Source organism: Aulonocara sp. 'chitande type north' Nkhata Bay, linkage group LG11 (genome assembly GCF_057382095.1).
Source record: "Aulonocara sp. 'chitande type north' Nkhata Bay isolate Kocher_YH1m ecotype deep benthic linkage group LG11, A_spYH_male_GT1.1, whole genome shotgun sequence".
Classification (NCBI taxonomy): domain Eukaryota; kingdom Metazoa; phylum Chordata; class Actinopteri; order Cichliformes; family Cichlidae; genus Aulonocara; species Aulonocara sp. 'chitande type north' Nkhata Bay.
Genome location: NC_141354.1, coordinates 6,273,093 through 6,294,090, shown reverse-complemented (window position 1 = coordinate 6,294,090; position 20,998 = coordinate 6,273,093). Strand labels below are relative to the sequence as shown.

The 20,998-nt window shown below is 39.0% G+C and overlaps 2 long non-coding RNA genes across 4 annotated transcripts; one reads left to right on the top strand and one right to left on the bottom strand.

Moving 5' to 3' along the window:
- The first annotated feature begins 6,853 nt into the window (after positions 1 to 6,853).
- Positions 6,854 to 9,589, top strand: LOC147318392 (uncharacterized). Its single transcript, XR_015131373.1, has 4 exons — positions 6,854 to 6,990; positions 7,234 to 7,569; positions 7,713 to 7,874; positions 9,528 to 9,589. It is a non-coding gene; the product is annotated as an uncharacterized LOC147318392 (long non-coding RNA).
- A 3,579-nt stretch (positions 9,590 to 13,168) lies between these two features.
- LOC147318391 (uncharacterized) lies at positions 13,169 to 17,321 on the bottom strand. Of its 3 annotated transcripts, XR_015131372.1 has the most exons (7): positions 17,279 to 17,321; positions 16,967 to 17,047; positions 15,333 to 15,514; positions 14,806 to 15,206; positions 14,107 to 14,263; positions 13,528 to 13,863; positions 13,169 to 13,384 (listed from the first exon to the last, which is right to left on the bottom strand). It is a non-coding gene; the product is annotated as an uncharacterized LOC147318391 (long non-coding RNA). The 3 variants fall into 3 exon arrangements; XR_015131371.1 differs by lacking the exon at positions 17,279 to 17,321 and having other exon boundaries at positions 14,806 to 15,234; positions 16,967 to 17,099; XR_015131370.1 differs by lacking the exon at positions 17,279 to 17,321 and having other exon boundaries at positions 13,170 to 13,384; positions 16,967 to 17,099.
- Positions 17,322 to 20,998: the final 3,677 nt, after the last annotated feature.

The window sequence follows — 20,998 nt, the reverse complement described above, 5'->3', positions numbered from 1 at the left end:
AAAGTTACAGCGATTTATATGAAGTTGTACGAAAACGCTTTATTTCGCCAAGACAATGCGTTTCTCACTGTTACATGCATTTGAATGGGAAACTCGCCTGAAACAAAGTATAGGTTTTCATTATGTGAATAATTTTAAAATCTTAGCTCAAACGGCTGCAAAACCTGTTTGCCCAGCACGGGGATATTGAGTTCTATAAGATAAAGCCCTAAACATGTGTTTCTGAGTCTTCTATCAAAAGTTACAGCGATTTATATGAAGTTGTACAAAAATGCTTTCTTTCGCCAAGACAATGCGTTTCTCACTGTTACATGCATTTGAATGGGAAACTCGCCTGAAACAAAGTATAGGTTTTCATTATGTGAATAATTTTAAAATCTTAGCTCAAACGGCTGCAAAACCTGTTTGCCCAGCACGGGGATATTGAGTTCTATAAGATAAAGCCATAAACATGTGTTTCTGAGTCTTCTATCAAAAGTTACAGCGATTTATATGAAGTTGTACAAAAATGCTTTCTTTCGCCAAGACAATGCGTTTCTCACTGTTACATGCATTTGAATGGGAAACTCGCCCGAGACAAAGTAGGTTTTCATTATGTGAATAATTTTAAAATCTTAGCTCAAACGGCTGCAAAACCTGTTTGCCCAGCACGGGGATATTGAGTTCTATAAGATAAAGCCATAAACATGTGTTTCTGAGTCTTCTATCAAAAGTTACAGCGATTTATATGAAGTTGTTCAAAAACGCTTTATTTCGCCAAGACAATGCGTTTCTCACTGTTACATGCATTTGAATGGGAAACTCGCCTGAAACAAAGTATAGGTTTTCATTATGTGAATAATTTTAAAATCTTAGCTCAAACGGCTGCAAAACCTGTTTGCCCAGCACGGGGATATTGAGTTCTATAAGATAAAGCCCTAAACATGTGTTTCTGAGTCTTCTATCAAAAGTTACAGCGATTTATATGAAGTTGTACAAAAATGCTTTCTTTCGCCAAGACAATGCGTTTCTCACTGTTACATGCATTTGAATGGGAAACTCGCCTGAAACAAAGTATAGGTTTTCATTATGTGAATAATTTTAAAATCTTAGCTCAAACGGCTGCAAAACCTGTTTGCCCAGCACGGGGATATTGAGTTCTATAAGATAAAGCCCTAAACATGTGTTTCTGAGTCTTCTATCAAAAGTTACAGCGATTTATATGAAGTTGTACGAAAACGCTTTATTTCGCCAAGACAATGCGTTTCTCACTGTTACATGCATTTGAATGGGAAACTCGCCTGAAACAAAGTATAGGTTTTCATTATGTGAATAATTTTAAAATCTTAGCTCAAACGGCTGCAACCTGTTTGCCCAGCACGGGGATATTGAGTTCTATAAGATAAAGCCATAAACATGTGTTTCTGAGTCTTCTATCAAAAGTTACAGCGATTTATATGAAGTTGTACGAAAACGCTTTATTTCGCCAAGACAATGCGTTTCTCACTGTTACATGCATTTGAATGGGAAACTCGCCTGAAACAAAGTATAGGTTTTCATTATGTGAATAATTTTAAAATCTTAGCTCAAACGGCTGCAAAACCTGTTTGCCCAGCACGGGGATATTGAGTTCCATAAGATAAAGCCCTAAACATGTGTTTTTGAGTCTTCTATCAAAAGTTACAGCGATTTATATGAAGTTGTACAAAAATGCTTTCTTTCGCCAAGACAATGCGTTTCTCACTGTTACATGCATTTGAATGGGAAACTCGCCTGAAACAAAGTATAGGTTTTCATTATGTGAATAATTTTAAAATCTTAGCTCAAACGGCTGCAAAACCTGTTTGCCCAGCACGGGGATATTGAGTTCTATAAGATAAAGCCATAAACATGTTTGTCTGAGTCTTCTATCAAAAGTTACAGCGATTTATATGAAGTTGTACGAAAACGCTTTATTTCGCCAAGACAATGCGTTTCTCACTGTTACATGCATTTGAATGGGAAACTCGCCTGAAACAAAGTATAGGTTTTCATTATGTGAATAATTTTAAAATCTTAGCTCAAACGGCTGCAAAACCTGTTTGCCCAGCACGGGGATATTGAGTTCTATAAGATAAAGCCATAAATATGTATTTCTGAGTCTTCTATCAAAAGTTACAGCGATTTATATGAAGTGGTTGAAAAACGCTTTATTTCGCCAAGACAGTGTATTTCTCACTGTTACATGCATTTGAATGGGAAACTCGCCCGAGACAAAGTATAGGTTTTCATTATGTGAATAATTTTAAAATCTTAGCTCAAACGGCTGCAAAACCTGTTTGCCCAGCACGGGGATATTGAGTTCTATAAGATAAAGCCATAAACATGTTTGTCTGAGTCTTCTATCAAAAGTTACAGCGATTTATATGAAGTTGTTCAAAAGCGCTTTATTTCGCCAAGACAATGCGTTTCTCACTGTTACATGCATTTGAATGGGAAACTCGCCTGAAACAAAGTATAGGTTTTCATTATGTGAATAACTTTAACATCTTAGCTCAAACAGCTGCAAAACCTGTTTGCCCAGCACGGGGATATTGAATTCTATAAGATAAAGCCATAAATATGTATTTCTGAGTCTTCTATCAAAAGTTACAGCAGTCTTTATGAAGACCATGAAAAACGCTTTATTTCACCACGTTATTGCGTTTCTCGCTATTACATGCATTTGAATGGAGTTCTCGCCCGACACAAAGTATAGGTTTTCATTATGTGAATAACTTTAACATCTTAGCTCAAACAGCTGCAAAACCTGTTTGCCCAGCACGGGAAAATTGAATTCTATAAGATGAAGCCATAAACCTGTGTGTCTAAGTCGTCTATCAAAAGTTACAGCTGTCTTTATGAAGACCATGAAAAACGCTTTATTTCACCACGTTGGTGCGTTTCTCGCTATTACATGCATTTGAATGGGGAACTCGCACGAAACAAAGCATAGGTTTTCATTATGTGAATAACTTTAACATCTTAGCTCGAACAGCTGCAAAACCTGTTTGCCCAGCACGGGGAAATTGAATTCTATAAGATGAAGCCATAAACATGTGTGTCTGAGTCTTCTATCAAAAGTTACAGCTGTCTTTATGAAGACCATGAAAAACGCTTTATTTCACCACGTTGGTGCGTTTCTGACGATTACATGCATTTGAATGGGGAACTCGAACGAAACAAAGTATAGGTTTTCATTATGTGAATAACTTGAAAATCTTAGCTCACACATCTGCAAAACCTGTTTGCCCAGCCCATAAATATGTATTTCTGAGTCGTATATCAAAAGTTACAGCTGTCTTTATGAAGACCATGAAAAACGCTTTATTTCACCACGTTATTGCGTTTCTCGCTATTACATGCATTTGAAAGGAGTTCTCGCCCGACACAAAGTACTTTTCATTTTGTGAATAACTTGAAAATCTTAGCTCAAACAGCTGCAAAACCTGTTTGCCCAGCACGGGGAAATTGAATTCTATAAGATGAAGCCATAAACATGTGTGTCTGACTCTTCTATCAAAAGTTACAGCTGTCTTTATGAAGACCATGAAAAACGCTTTATTTCACCACGTTGGTGCGTTTCTGACGATTACATGCATTTGAATGGGGAACTCGAACGAAACAAAGTATAGGTTTTCATTATGTGAATAACTTGAAAATCTTAGCTCACACATCTGCAAAACCTGTTTGCCCAGCCCATAAATATGTATTTCTGAGTCGTATATCAAAAGTTACAGCTGTCTTTATGAAGACCATGAAAAACGCTTTATTTCACCACGTTATTGCGTTTCTCGCTATTACATGCATTTGAATGGAGTTCTCGCCCGACACAAAGTAGTTTTCATTTTGTGAATAACTTGAAAATCTTAGCTCAAACAGCTGCAAAACCTGTTTGCCCAGCACGGGGAAATTGAATTCTATAAGACGAAGCCATAAACATGTGTGTCTAAGTCGTCTATCAAAAGTTACAGCTGTCTTTATGAAGACCATGAAAAACGCTTTATTTCACCACGTTGGTGCGTTTCTCGCTATTACATGCATTTGAATGGAGAACTCGCATGAAACAAAGCATAGGTTTTCATTATGTGAATAACTTTAACATCTTAGCTCGAACAGCTGCAAAACCTGTTTGCCCAGCCCATAAATATGTGTGTCTGAGTCTTCTATCAAAAGTTACAGCTGTATTTACAAAGACCATGAAAAACGCTTTATTTCACCACGTTGGTGCGTTTCTCGCTATTACATGCATTTGAATGGAGTTCTCGCCCGACACAAAGTATAGGTTTTCATTATGTGAATAACTTTAACATCTTAGCTCAAACAGCTGCAAACCTGTTTGCCCAGCACGGGGATATTGAATTCTGTAAGATAAAGCCATAAATATGTATTTCTGAGTCTTCTATCAAAAGTTACACCGATTTATATGAAGTTGTGCAAAAACGCTTTATATCGCCAAGACAGTGCGTTTCTGACGATTACATGCATTTGAATGGGGAACTTGCACGAAACAAAGTATAGGTTTTCATTATGTGAATAACTTTAACATCTCAGCTTAAACAGCTGCAAAACCTGATTGACCAGCACGGGGATATTGAATTCTATAAGATGAAGCCATAAACATGTGTGTCTGAGTCGTCTATCAAAAGTTACAGCTGTCTTTATGAATTATGAAGACCATGAAAAACGCTTTATTTCACCACGTTATTGCGTTTCTCGCTATTACATGCATTTGAATGGAGTTCTAGCCCGACACAAAGTAGTTTTCATTTTGTGAATAACTTGAAAATCTTAGCTCAAACAGCTGCAAAACCTGTTTGCCCAGCACGGGGAAATTGAATTCTATAAGATGAAGCCATAAACATGTGTGTCTGAGTCGTCTATCAAAAGTTACAGCTGTCTTTATGAAGACCATGAAAAACGCTTTATTTCACCACGTTGGTGCGTTTCTCGCTATTACATGCATTTGAATGGAGTTCTCGCCCGACACAAAGTATAGGCTTTCATTATGTGACTAACTTTAACATCTTAGCTCACACAGCTGCAAAACCTGTTTGCCCAGCACGGGGATATTGAATTCTATAAGATGAAGCCATAAACATGGTAAATGGTAAATGGCCTGCATTTTTATAGCGCTTTTCTAGTCCATAGGACCCCAAAGCGCTTTACACTACATTCAGTCATTCACCCATTCACACACACATTCACACACTGGCGATGGCAAGCTACATTGTAGCCACAGCTGCCCTGGGGCGCACTGACAGAGGCGAGGCTGCCGGACAAAGGCGCCACCGGGCCCTCTGATAAACATGTGTGTCTGAGTCTTCTATCAAAAGTTACAGCTGTCTTTATGAAGACCATGAAAAACGCTTTATTTCACCACGTTAGTGCCTTTCTCGCTATTACATGCATTTGAATGGAGTTCTCGCCCGACACAAAGTATAGGTTTTCATTATGTGAATAACTTTAACATCTTAGCTCAAACAGCTGCAAAACCTGTTTGCCCAGCACGGGGATATTGAATTCTATAAGATAAAGCCATAAATATGTATTTCTGAGTCTTCTATCAAAAGTTACAGCTGTCTTTATAAAGACCATGAAAAACGCTTTATTTCACCACGTTAGTGCGTTTCTCGCTATTACATGCATTTGGACTCTGACCAGCAACATCCAGCAAGACCCAGACAGCGTTTTCTATCTCCCAGCTGGAGGTTTTTGTTTGTCTGTGACTGGAGAGTCAGATTTTTGTTGAGCTTCACACTTGCAGAGGTAAGTCAGTTTGCAGAGATCCCTCCCACCCTGGCTTTTATGTGCTAGATTTCTTATCTGAAACAGTAATATTTCAGTGACTGCTGCTTATACCACAGGTTAATACACGCTACTGATCCGTGATAGGAGAATCATCAATTTTGCCAGCAAAGAAGCCTGGTGGATGTTTGTTTACAGTCTGATGATGGGACATCATGCTCTGCATCTTTAAAGTTTGTCTCTTGATTATTATTCATACCCAGTAATGTGAAGTATGCTCATATCTACTATAACTGAACCAACCTGGTGCTCTTCATTTATGGAGGCTGTTGAGTCTGAATGTTGGATGTTGTGTATCTCGTGTTCTCTGGGCTTTGTTGTCCTCAGTCTTTTTGCAGGATCAGAAAACAAAACCAGGAGGCGCGTAAATGTTTCTTCTCCATGATGTTTCTTCAAATGTGTCTTCTGGATGATGATAAGACTGTGACACGGGATGCCACCTTTGGTCTTGTGATGAAGCAAAGCTCAGGAAGAAGTGGGATTAAATGGTACCAATATGTTGAGAAGGATGTACAGGGGCACCTGCAGCCAAATCCAAGCTTCAGCTTAGTTGTAGTTGCAGAACGCTATAGGACTGAGACATCTAAGGCATCAAATGTTTGATTAAACGGATGAAAAAGAGAAGTTTTTTCCCTATAATTATCACTTCTTAAAATCTGTAGCAACTTCAAGTCTGTCAGCGTGCTGAGCATGCTCAGAATGTGACAATATATTTTTGTTCAATATTTAATTTCTTTCAGTTGCAATTGTTAAATGAAAAAAAAAAATTCTTATAATTTAGCAAACGAATTTATCAAAAAAATATATATACATATATCTGTATTAGTTTTAATGAATTAATTTGACACCTGTATTGAAAATACCATATTGTATTCATACAGAATCAGTATGGTATCATTGTTTGTCTGTTCACTGATTGTTGAAGCTAAGAGCTAGTTTGATCTGTTTAGATCTAAAGTATCCAAAGTTGAGCTCTAATGTTTCTTCACCCCTGTGTGTGTGATATGTGATTTCCTACATGCTGGCAGAGCGGCTGTTTGTGCTCACAGATGGTGACAGTGTGGAGAGACGGCGGTGTTTCCTCAGAAGAACCAGCAGAGTCACAAAGGACACCAGTCCATCTCACCACCTTGACTTGCTGACTGATGTTCGTCTGCACTGCACAGAGGAAATCAACTGACCGAGGTTTGTCCAGTGACGTGTTATGAAATGTATATTTGTTTTATGCTTACAGATATGTTTTTCTTGACAGAGGCTCTGCAGAGGTTAGACAAAGCAGAGAAAATATGTGCTTTACATTTTGCTGTGATTTATTGAGATATTTGTTGCCTGATGTTCAGCAGGAATGGAGAAATAGAATCAAAGGGAGATGTTTTTGTAATGATGTAAGTAAATCTTCATTATTATTTATTTGCTTGGTTATATTAGGAGTGTTTCTGAGTGAGGGGGAGAGGAGTCATCATCCAGGTAAAGTGACGTGGATCAGTGGATACACTTGTCTCCCCTTTAAAGGAGACGATCCAAGTCATCCTTAAATGTTAGTGCTTTCAAATACACAAACATTTTTAAAGGACAAAAATGAACATCCAACTTTGACTGTAACACAAAATAAATCTTTGCATGTGTGTTTTCAAACTCTCAGATGAGCAGTATATCAGTCTTGGACTGTCTAACCTGCCGGAGCAGCACTGAATGACCACCACACATGAGCATGTTCCTGCAACATTCAGCATCTGATCTGTCATCTGTGTGCTTCTGCTTTTGGTAAGTAGAGTTACCCAACTCCAGTAACTCTAAACACATGCCATCCATTTCTAACGGCCTGGTTACTTCCTGTCAGTTACTTTAGAAACCATGTGGTCACCTGACCTAACACTGTTTCTTCTTCTTCCCCCTTAATGTTGAAGTGTCAAATGTCAAACAGCTGGAGAGGAAACTACACCAGTGTACTGGGATGTTTCAGCAACACGTGCCAGATGCTGTTCCTTCATGGTGACATCACCAGAGACAGTCCCGCCCACCTCAGGACCCATTGATTATGATGATCTGATCCATCAAACCCCCAGCAGGTGAACCTTATTCATGACATAACACCGCAACAATGTAAAAAATTAAACAGCAACAGTCTAAATGTAAAGTGCATTCTAAAGTCCTCTTCAATAAATTGTATGCAAAGAGTCATTCAGGTCACTACAGAACCCAGAGTCTTCATCATTAAATCTCTGGTTGCTTCATTTTTCTATCCTATACCAGATATTTTAAAGGTTAGCTTAGGTAAAGTTCCATTCTCATGGTGAGGCAAAGTGCTTTATGTGTGTGTCATGAACGGCTATAAAAGGCCTATAATCAAAGAACAAAGCGGGATTTGAGTTCGAGTTGCGGCAGAATGTCACTACTTGTAAATGGAACGCAGCCTTCCTACGGCAGACAGCTAATAACAGGAATCGGACGCGGTCCAGCCAAGTCCACAGCAACCACCATAGCAACCTTCTAGCATGACCTTAAAAACATATTCTGTCTTCATAACTATCAAAAACGTGAAATGATTTGCAAAGTGTGAAAGTGTTACAGCTGCAGAGAGCTATGGCGGTATCTTTGGAAGCTGTTTACACAGCTAATAATATACGATGTAACCATGGAGACAGTCAGTCACGTGAGCTAGCGGTGCATGTTTACTACAGTAAATAAGGTGATTGTGTGCACAGCATCCACACTCTGCAGGGGGTAAAGACATTACTTCAATATTGTTTTATATTGATATATATTTGCCTTCTGTTGACCATCACCTCAGGTTCACCATTACAGTTTCAGCATACAGATGCACACTGTCTAAACACATTCAAACTTGAAAATCTTGATTTTTAAATTTTTAAATTTTTAAATTCAAACTTCAAATTTGAAAATCTTAGCTCAAACAGCTGCAAAACCTATTTCCTCAGCACTGAGATGCTGAATTCTATAAGGCAAAGCCATAAATATGTGTGTGTGATTCTTCTATCAACAGTTACAGCTGTCTTCTTGAAGTTGATACTGACCCAGGGTCAGTGTAAAATACAATCCTAGCTGTGTGAACAAAGCCTGGCTCCTTTAATCCTGCATGACAAACCTCAGGATGCAGGTTATTATTACTCTTTCCTGCTGGCACACCTGTCACACCTGAGAGTCAGCTAGAAACTTACAGTGACGTGGACATCATGCAAAGACTGCCAGACTCTGTAATACTGCAAATGATCAGTGACTCAGGTTATCACTAAACTTTAAACAGCACCTCTGTGTGCTGAACATCTAGGATTGAGTCAGGCTGCGTTGACTGTGGGACTTTAATGTGTTAAAAGCAGGTTGAAGACAGCTCAGAAACATTTGAAGATTAAAATTTAGCATTATGGCTGCTGGTGGTTTGTAAAGCCTATACTCAGCTGTAGTTTTTGTTACTAATTTATGTTTGTTGTTGTTTAACACAGATTTCAGAAGAGCAAATATGCTTAATAGTTTAACTAGATTTCATTTGTCAGTGTGGGACTGCTGAGTCACCTGAAGAACTCATTTCATTCATTCTCCACATGATGTTCATTTACAGAAATGTTTCACAGGAACTGATTTCTGCCAAAGGTTGAACTAGTGTGTTTCCATAGATTACCTCTGTATGAATGTACTTCTTAAATGAAGGCAAGTGTTTGTCCTTTTTTGTTCCTCAGGTACAGTACGTGATATCTTGATATCAGGCGGTCAACACTGGGGGAAGACAAGAAGCAGACGTACTTCCAAGAGGGAGCTGCAGTGAGGACACAGCCAGGTCACTGAGTCAGAGGTCAGAATCTGAAACAGCTCAGGTTTATATTTTAGGGGTTATAAAAAATCAAAATGTATTTATGAAGAAACCTTTAAATAATAGTCATAATTATGATTATTATAAGAAATATCAAACATTTAAGTGGATTTTCTGTTACACATATCGTGTTAGCCCTGCGATAAACTGGCAGCCTGTCTTTGTCCTGTATCAGCTGGGATAGGCTTCATCCTCCCGCAATCCTGAATTGGATATATTGTATTCCAATTATGTAATCTGATCATTTACAAACTCAAGGTATCTAATCAAAATGTAAGTAATAATTATAAAATGGGAAAGCAGAAATAAGTGTGACATAAATGTAAATGTGTTAGCTGACATAGAGGACAGCTACATGCAGTCTGAAAAACCTTTGTTGTCAAGTTTGCAGGTATATCAGCACGAGACATTCTTACATAGAAGAGACATTAAAGTCTCTGACTCAGTGAAGCATTATTGGTCCCGTCTGTTTGGATAAATATAGTAAGTTGATGTATGTCCATTTATTGACACATTTTCTTAAGTGCTTATCCAGTTCAGGATCACAGTGGAGCTGCAGCTGGATATGTTCATTAAATAAACCTTACAAAAGTTAACAATAAACCTGCATCCCTGTATGTTGTTGTCCACAGGATGAGAAAATCAAACTGGAAGACTGTGGAACATGTTAATAAATGTTTGTGTGTTTATGCCTGTGTCTTTCACAGGAGGCGCTGGAAGGTTTCCCTAATAGTTCCTGGTGAATCAAAGCAGAACCATAAAGGTTGCTGGATTGCATGATGGCCTTACCCCTGAGCAGTCTTCCTGTTAAAGGAGGAACCAGTTAGAAGCTGTTTTCAAAGTAGCTGAGCAGATTTCATCTCAAGTAAGCGATTAACTGTTTGTTCATCTGTTCTGCCACTTAAAGAGCATTTAAGGACGTCTTTCGAGTGTCCAGCTGAATTAATTCTACTGGCTCTCATGGTCATTTGTTATTATAGACATATTTTTCATGTTCATCCAGCTATTTAGTAAATTCTATCTATTTAGTAATATCCGTCAGCTATAAAATGTAATATAAATATAAAAAATATCTAAATATCTCCTGCCCTTTATATTTTAATGATGTAAGTCTGTTATCGTGTTACATTAGCATTCCTCACATATCAATGAGATGCTGTACAGTACAATCCTACTGACGCAGCAGAGGGATAACAACGGCTATTCAACATCGTTACACGACACATTCGAGCTGCATGACGCAGACAAAGTGACTAAATCATCTTTTTGTGGTTTATTGTCTTCAAACCAGCAGACAAAGCCGATTGCAGAAGATGTCGGAGAAGAACTTCAGGCCGTGTACTGAAAAGGTATTTTTTTCTTGTTATCAAAAGACGTTTGGAGTGGCAGCTTCTACAACTGGTTGTGCTAAAGTAAAGCTTACAGTCTAAGAAATCACAGTGTTGAAATTCAGCACAAAGAGAAAAGCTCACTTGTTTGAATTTATTTACAATCATAGTTTTATAAATTCTGACTGTAAACATCTTTTACAGCTTTGATATTGTTTGACACTAGATATCAGGTTTAATTTAAAGGTTTCTGTGTCCCAATGAGCCATTTACACTGACCAGTGTTTCACTTTAACTGTAACACATTCATTATTTAGATCCAACATTTCTAAGAGAAATAACTGAATGTAAAAAATGGCAGCCCTCAGGCCAGGTTTAATTGATAGAGATATATGCATGCATTGTGAAATTTATGTATCCCATATAATTGCTATTCACCTAATCATGGCATACCCACCCCTTCCTCCCTAGTTAACTGCAACCCAAAAGAACTAGTGGGGCTATTTACACACTCACAACCAGTGTGGGGTAAAAAGAGCCACCAAAAAGCTGTCAGCCACAGATGTGCTATAAGAGTTAGAAACTCTACTTATGGAGAAACTTTCTACGTCTAACAGGGGACAGGTACTCCTGCCCAAATAACATGATATAACCCCACATACAGCCCAGCCATAAAATGAACCAAGTCATTTAATTCAAGACAGCATGGGACCAAATGCATGTAACCAGCCTGCACCAACCTGGCATTTCTTCCTCCTGAATTAAATGAATGAATGGATGAAAGTTAAATGACTACAAACCTAAAGCGACTAGTTCCCACACTGGAGCTCCCTGACACTGTGTGTTAACCGTATTTAGCTTGTATCAACAGTTGTAACAGGCTAAGCCACTTGAGACACTGCATTGAATTTGTTCCTGTCTTAATGATTTCAGCTGACTGGTTTCAACTCAGATGTTCTGCTTTTTCCTTTCAGTAGATCAAATCAGCTCGTGCTCCTTCTGCTTCCAATTTAATAGCAAGAAGAAGAAGAAGAAGAATGCTTCAGCGAAGTGGCGTTCATGGTCTCAGTGAACAGTCATGGTCACACACTGCATGTGGTTTTAAAAGCAACATGTCTGTTCACCACAACAATGGAGACGTGTAATATTAGTGCAGCTACGGTTTGTTCTTGAACATCAGTTCTGTTTTCTACTTTGATCACTTAGACCAAAAAAGTGTTGTTTTCAGATTCTTTCTTTTAAAGCTATAAAGCACCCGCTCATTTTTTATTACAATTAGTTTCACATAAATGTTAGTGTTTCCTTTATGATCTTTTAATGCTTACACTACACTGTACACATTAGAGACATTTCTGTTACCTGTTTCTGTTGACTCAGAGTTGTGAAATGTTCTTTTATTTAGTGCACAATATGAAGTTCATAATTTTCTTACAAATAAAACTCTAATGACAAACATGAACAGCTGTGCTTATTTCTGAGACATGAGTTTTTGAATGTGTTTAGACAGTGTGCATCTGTATGCTGAAACTGTAATGGTGAACCTGAGGTGATGGTCAACAGAAGGCAAATATATATCAATATAAAACAATATTGAAGTAATGTCTTTACCCCCTGCAGAGTGTGGATGCTGTGCACACAATCACCTTATTTACTGTAGTAAACATGCACCGCTAGCTCACGTGACTGACTGTCTCCATGGTTACATCGTATATTATTAGCTGTGTAAACAGCTTCCAAAGATACCGCCATAGCTCTCTGCAGCTGTAACACTTTCACACTTTGCAAATCATTTCACGTTTTTGATAGTTATGAAGACAGAATATGTTTTTAAGGTCATGCTAGAAGGTTGCTATGGTGGTTGCTGTGGACTTGGCTGGACCGCGTCCGATTCCTGTTATTAGCTGTCTGCCGTAGGAAGGCTGCGTTCCATTTACAAGTAGTGACATTCTGCCGCAACTCGAACTCAAACCCCGCTTTGTTCTTTGATTATAGGCCTTTTATAGCCGTTCATGACACACACATAAAGCACTTTGCCTCACCATGAGAATGGAACTTTACCTAAGCTAACCTTTAAAATATCTGGTATAGGATAGAAAAATGAAGCAACCAGAGATTTAATGATGAAGACTCTGGGTTCTGTAGTGACCTGAATGACTCTTTGCATACAATTTATTGAAGAGGACTTTAGAATGCACTTTACATTTAGACTGTTGCTGTTTAATTTTTTACATTGTTGCGGTGTTATGTCATGAATAAGGTTCACCTGCTGGGGGTTTGATGGATCAGATCATCATAATCAATGGGTCCTGAGGTGGGCGGGACTGTCTCTGGTGATGTCACCATGAAGGAACAGCATCTGGCACGTGTTGCTGAAACATCCCAGTACACTGGTGTAGTTTCCTCTCCAGCTGTTTGACATTTGACACTTCAACATTAAGGGGGAAGAAGAAGAAACAGTGTTAGGTCAGGTGACCACATGGTTTCTAAAGTATCTGACAGGAAGTAACCAGGCCGTTAGAAGTGGATGGCATGTGTTTAGAGTTACTGGAGTTGGGTAACTCTACTTACCAAAAGCAGAAGCACACAGATGACAGATCAGATGCTGAATGTTGCAGGAACATGCTCATGTGTGGTGGTCATTCAGTGCTGCTCCGGCAGGTTAGACAGTCCAAGACTGATATACTGCTCATCTGAGAGTTTGAAAACACACATGCAAAGATTTATTTTGTGTTACAGTCAAAGTTGGATGTTCATTTTTGTCCTTTAAAAATGTTTGTGTATTTGAAAGCACTAACATTTAAGGATGACTTGGATCGTCTCCTTTAAAGGGGAGACAAGTGTATCCACTGATCCACGTCACTTTACCTGGATGATGACTCCTCTCCCCCTCACTCAGAAACACTCCTAATATAACCAAGCAAATAAATAATATTGAAGATTTACTTACATCATTACAAAAACATCTCCCTTTGATTCTATTTCTCCATTCCTGCTGAACATCAGGCAACAAATATCTCAATAAATCACAGCAAAATGTAAAGCACATATTTTCTCTGCTTTGTCTAACCTCTGCAGAGCCTCTGTCAAGAAAAACATATCTGTAAGCATAAAACAAATATACATTTCATAACACGTCACTGGACAAACCTCGGTCAGTTGATTTCCTCTGTGCAGTGCAGACGAACATCAGTCAGCAAGTCAAGGTGGTGAGATGGACTGGTGTCCTTTGTGACTCTGCTGGTTCTTCTGAGGAAACACCGCCGTCTCTCCACACCGTCACCATCTGTGAGCACAAACAGCCGCTCTGCCAGCATGTAGGAAATCACATATCACACACACAGGGGTGAAGAAACATTAGAGCTCAACTTTGGATACTTTAGATCTAAACAGATCAAACTAGCTCTTAGCTTCAACAATCAGTGAACAGACAAACAATGATACCATACTGATTCTGTATGAATACAATATGGTATTTTCAATACAGGTGTCAAATTAATTCATTAAAACTAATACAGATATATGTATATATATTTTTTTTGATAAATTCGTTTGCTAAATTATAAGAATTTTTTTTTTTTCATTTAACAATTGCAACTGAAAGAAATTAAATATTGAACAAAAATATATTGTCACATTCTGAGCATGCTCAGCACGCTGACAGACTTGAAGTTGCTACAGATTTTAAGAAGTGATAATTATAGGGAAAAAACTTCTCTTTTTCATCCGTTTAATCAAACATTTGATGCCTTAGATGTCTCAGTCCTATAGCGTTCTGCAACTACAACTAAGCTGAAGCTTGGATTTGGCTGCAGGTGCCCCTGTACATCCTTCTCAACATATTGGTACCATTTAATCCCACTTCTTCCTGAGCTTTGCTTCATCACAAGACCAAAGGTGGCATCCCGTGTCACAGTCTTATCATCATCCAGAAGAAACATTTGAAGAAACATCATGGAGAAGAAACATTTACGCGCCTCCTGGTTTTGTTTTCTGATCCTGCAAAAAGACTGAGGACAACAAAGCCCAGAGAACACGAGATACACAACATCCAACATTCAGACTCAACAGCCTCCATAAATGAAGAGCACCAGGTTGGTTCAGTTATAGTAGATATGAGCATACTTCACATTACTAGGTATGAATAATAATCAAGAGACAAACTTTAAAGATGCAGAGCATGATGTCCCATCATCAGACTGTAAACAAACATCCACCAGGCTTCTTTGCTGGCAAAATTGATGATTCTCCTATCACGGATCAGTAGCGTGTATTAACCTGTGGTATAAGCAGCAGTCACTGAAATATTACTGTTTCAGATAAGAAATCTAGCACATAAAAGCCAGGGTGGGAGGGCTCTCTGCAAACTGACTTACCTCTGCAAGTGTGAAGCTCAACAAAAATCTGACTCTCCAGTCACAGACAAACAAAAACCTCCAGCTGGGAGATAGAAAACGCTGTCTGGGTCCTGCTGGATGTTGCTGGTCAGAGTCCACACATTAGCAGAGTGCTTCTTGGTCCCACTGACCCATATGGACAGTGACTGTGGAGAACTGTTCTGGAAAACAGAAAAGAGAATTAAAATAACAAAAAGCCAAAGTGGATTTCCACAAAGACTCTCTTGGAATCAGCAATCAAAAAATCACTGGTTCATATTTCAATTAAATATGAACACGTTCCTTAAATGTACGCAGTTCAGATCTGATTTAATTTAATTTCCTTCACACAGCACATTCATCCAGGCTGACAGGTAAACATAGAATTAATCTCAGGTAACATGACTCATAGTAGAGATTCAGTAAGAAATATTGCTAGCTCTAATATTATTACCACACAATCCAAGGACACACCAACAGCTCAGATTTCTAGAACTATTTAAACAAATGTCTTCTGAATATTCAATTCAGGTTCACAGTGGGAGGGGGGGGGGGGGGGGGGGGGGGGTCATGGAATTTATTAAATAAAGTCTGCAACACAGAAAGAGCTGTGATCAAGCTATTTATTACTGCGCACAGGAGAGCAAACACACATCAAACATCACAGTTCAGTCATGTCAGCTCTGCCACTTCACGTGTCTCGCTATGAAACCTAACGGATCAATGGTTATGCTGTTTTGTGCCCTTGGCGTTATCAGCACCTGTAAAGGGAGTTGTTTTCTCAAACTGCTGAAGTAAGTTCATCTAGTTTTAGAAACTTTCACTGAACAGTCTATAACAGTGTCACAACTAAGCATATGCATAAGCACTTAAATACTTTAAATGAGAATAACAAAAAATTTCTATTACAGGAGCTAGAGCCTAGGTAGAGCACACCTGGACAGCTCACCAGTCTGTCAGAGGACTAACACAGATGCAGCCTGACTCAATCCTAAATGTTCAGCACACAGAGACACAGAGGTACCGTTTAAAGTTTAGTGTTAACTTGAGTCACTGATCATTTGCAGTATTACAGAGTCTGGCAGTCTTTGCATGATGTCCACGTCACTGTACGTTTCTAGCTGACTCTCAGGTGTGACAGGTGTGCCAGCAGGAAAGAGTAATAATAGCCTGCATCCTGAGGTTTTTCATGCAGGATTAAAGGAGCCAGGCTTTATTCACACAGCTAGGATTGTATTTTACACTGACCCTGGGTCAGTATAAGTATCATACAGTTTAAACGAAGCACTGAAACTTGCACATATTTATTACAGATGCACTGAAGCTAATCGAGATATTTGCTGTCAGTCTGTGGCTGCGATTAAACACTTTACTGGAAACTTTATTAACTAGCAACTTCGTCAGTCATGACAGAAGCTAATATTTCTGTGCTAACATCGTTTAAACAGTAGCAGCTTTACTCCAATATAAGCTAACGTTTACACCGTAACTTTAAGCTAGCACCATAAAGACGGTAAAACACATAATAACATCTATAAATGCATCTTAAAGCTGTTATATTAGCACTCGGTGTATTACTAACATAACCACATTAACATTACTGACACTCGCTGAAATGGTTTAAATGGTATTACCTGTAAACACTGCTGTATCCACCGGATTGCAGCCAGAGTGGATTCTGGAGTCTTCCCACGCTCCTGTTAGTGATCCTCCATCTGGATGGATGATAACAACCTTCTGAACAATCTAGCAGGAGATAGTCCATATCTATGGGACTGATTTGTGCTAATAACGCCCATTGTATGGACTGATAACAGCCGAAGCGGGTGAATAAAGTCACCCAGTCGCTAGCTGTGCCATTACCCAGCATACACCAGCACAATATTAGGCACAGCACCACCATAGACATTTTCAGTGGTTTTGAATGCAGGACATGGTTATCTTACCTTGTAAAATGCATGACAATAAAACAGCTAACCACCATAAAATGGTATCGTGTGTGTATGTATGTGCATGTGCGTGTGTGTGTGTGTGTGTGTGTGTGTGTGTGTGTGTGTGTGTGTGTGTGAGAGAGAGAGAAAGACAGAGAGAGGGGGGTGGGGGAGAGATCAAAGGCGTGCGTTTATGTGCCTCCTCTCTCTTATTGGATGTATGGTATAGCATGTTTATTCAGGTGCACCTTTGAAGTCTATGAGAATACTTTGCAGCCTGGTCTGAGTGGTCATTTCTGCACAGACACAATGAAGCGTGCACTCAGTTTAGAGGAGGCTGTTGCTGCAGTTTTGCACTCTCCACAAGCAGTGGAGATACTTCTGACAGCGAAGAAGAATTTTTGCCAGGCACCGAGGAGCTTTGCAGCTCATGTGAGGAGGAGGAGAAGGAGAAGGAGGAAGAAGAGCAGGAGGAAGAGACAAGACTGGAGGATGGCCAGTGGAGATCTAAAAATGGAGAAATCATGTGGCAACCCACACACGAAGAGGTCCTGCCATTTTTTCCTCCTCCCATTTTAACCCCAGGACCAACCCATTATGCAGTTCGCAGGATCAGCAGCCCTGTGAGCACTTTCCATCTTTTTTTTGCCGAGGACATTATGCAGCTAATCCTGCATTTCACCAACCTGCAACAGGTCAGTAAAAGACTGGAAGGACATAGATGAGGAGTTGCAGGCTTACATGGGGCTTGTGATGCTGGCTGGCCTATACAGGTCTCAACATGAAACGACAACAAGCCTGTGAAATGGGGAGACAGGGCTCTTCTGTTTCCTGCTACCATGTCAAAAAAAAAAGATTTGAGCAAATTAATCGGGCAGTAAGATTCGATGATCGTCTCTCCCGTCCAGGTCGCTACAGGGGGGGCAAGGCTGTGGTTTCCTACATCCCCAAGCAAAGAAAAAAGGTTGTCTTATTGAGCACCAGGCACCGTGAGCTAAAAGTCCAGGACTCTGGGAAGAGAAAGCCCCACATCATCCTGCACAAATGCAAAGGGACTGTGGATCATCTGGACAAGGTAAGCACAATTATAAGTCATTTATTTGCCAAATTGTTTACCGTTTCTCATTGTTATAACTGATAAAGTCAACTAATGTGATTATAATAGTTTTGATATGAGATGATAGTTTTAGACTATGATAGTTTTGATAGTTACAGTAAGGAGGGGGGGGGGGGGGGGGTCCAGTTTGACGCCCACAGGCAGGAAGAATCTCTTGCTTATGGCTGTATAAATCTGTTCATGTCACCTGATCATTTCTTTTTGTTTTGCAGGTTTGTGGCAACTACTCCTGCCGTAGGAGGACACGTAGGTGGCCCATGTGTCTGTTCTACCACATGATCGAGGTAAGCTGCTATAATGCTTTCATTCAAGACAGCTGTAACTTTTGATAGAAGACGCATATACACATATTTATGGCTTTATCTTATAAAGTTCGATATCCCCGTGTTGAGCAAACAGGTTTTGCAGCTGTTTGATCTAAGATTTTCAAGTTATTCACAAAATGAATACCTATACTTTGTTTCGTGCAACAACTCCATTCAAATGCATGTAATAGTCAGAAACGCACTGTCTCGGCGAAATAAAGGGTTTACAACTTCATGAAGACAGCTCTAACTTTTGATAGGAAACTCAGATATACGTATTTATGGCTTTATCTTATAGAATTCAATATCCCCGTGCTGGGCAAAAAGGTTTTGCAGCTGTGTGAGGTAAGATGTTAAAGTTATTCACATAATGAAAACCTATACTTTGTTTCGGGCGAGTTCCCCATTCAAATGCATGCAAACAGTCAGAAACGCACTGTATTGACGAAATAAAGCGTTTTTGTACAACTTAATATAAATAGCTGTAACTTTTAATAGAAAATTCAGATATACGTATTCATGGCTTTATCTTATACAATTCAGCATCTCCGTGCTGGGAAAACAGGTTTTGCAGCTGTTTGAGCCAAGCTCTTCCAGTTATTGAAAAAATGAAAACCTATACTTTGTTTCGTGCGAGAACTCCATTCAAATGAATTTAACAGTGAGATACGCACTGTCTAGGCGAAATAAAGGGTTTACAACTTCATGAAGACAGCTCTAAATTTTGATAGGAAACTCAGATATACGTATTTATGGCTTTATCTTATAGAATTCAATATCCCCGTGTTGAGCAAACAGTTTTAAAGCTATGTGAGCTAAGATTTTTAAGTTATTCACAAAATAAAAAGCTATACTTTTGTTTCGTGTGAGAACTCCATTCAAATGCATGTAATAGTCAGAAACGCACTGTCTCGGCGAAATAAAGCGTTTTTGTACAACTTCATATAAATCGGTGTAACTTTTGATAGACGTTTCAGATGTACATATTCATGGCTTTATCTTATAGAATTCAATATCCCCGTGCTGGGCAAACAGGTTTTGCAGCTGTTTGAGCTAAGATTTTCAAGTTATTCACATAATGAAAACCTATACTTTGTGTCGGGCGAGAACTCCATTCAAATGGATGTAATAGCGAGAAACGCACCAACGTGGTGAAATAAAGCGTCTTTCATGGTCTTCATAAATACAGCTGTAACTTTTGATAGAAGACTCAGACACACATGTTTATGGCTTCATCTTATAGAATTCAATTTCCCCGTGCTGGGCAAACAGGTTTTGCAGCTGTTCGAGCTAAGATGTTAAAGTTATTCACATAATGAAAACCTATACTTTGTTTCTTGCGAGTTCCCCATTCAAATGCATGTAATCGTCAGAAACGCACTGTCTTGGCGAAATAAAGCGTTTTTGCACAACTTTATATAAATAGGTGTAACTTTTAATAGAAGATTCAGATATACGTATTCATGGCGTTATCTTACAGAATTCAATATCCCCGTGCTGGGCAAACAGGTTTTGCAGCTGTTTGAGCTAAGATGTTAAAGTTATTCACATAATGAAAACCTATGCTTTGTTTCGTGCAGGTTCCCCATTTAAATGCATGTAAAAGCGAGAAACGCACCAACGTGGTGAAATAAAGCGTTTTTCATGGTCTTCATAAAGACAGCTGTAACTTTTGATAGACGACTTAGACACACATGTTTATGGCTTCATCTTATAGAATTCAATTTCCCCGTGCTGGGCAAACAGGTTTTGCAGCTGTTTGAGCTAAGATTTTCAAGTTATTCACATAATGAAAACCTATACTTTGTTTCTTGCGAGTTCCCCATTCAAATGCATGTAATCGTCAGAAACGCACTGTTTTGGCGAAATAAAGCGTTTTTGCACAACTTCATATAAATCGGTGTAACTTTTAATAGAAGACTCAGATATACGTATTCATGGCTTTATCTTACAGAATTCAATATCCCCGTGCTGGGCAAACAGGTTTTGCAGCTGTTTGAGCTAAGATTTTCAAGTTATTCACATAATGAAAACCTATACTTTGTTTCTTGCGAGTTCCCCATTCAAATGCATGTAATCGTCAGAAACGCACTGTCTTGGCGAAATAAAGCGTTTTTGCACAACTTCATATAAATCGGTGTAACTTTTAATAGAAGACTCAGATATACGTATTCATGGCTTTATCTTACAGAATTCAATATCCCCGTGCTGGGCAAACAGGTTTTGCAGCTGTTTGAGCTAAGATGTTAAAGTTATTCACATAATGAAAACCTATGCTTTGTTTCGTGCGAGAACTCCATTCAAATGCATGTA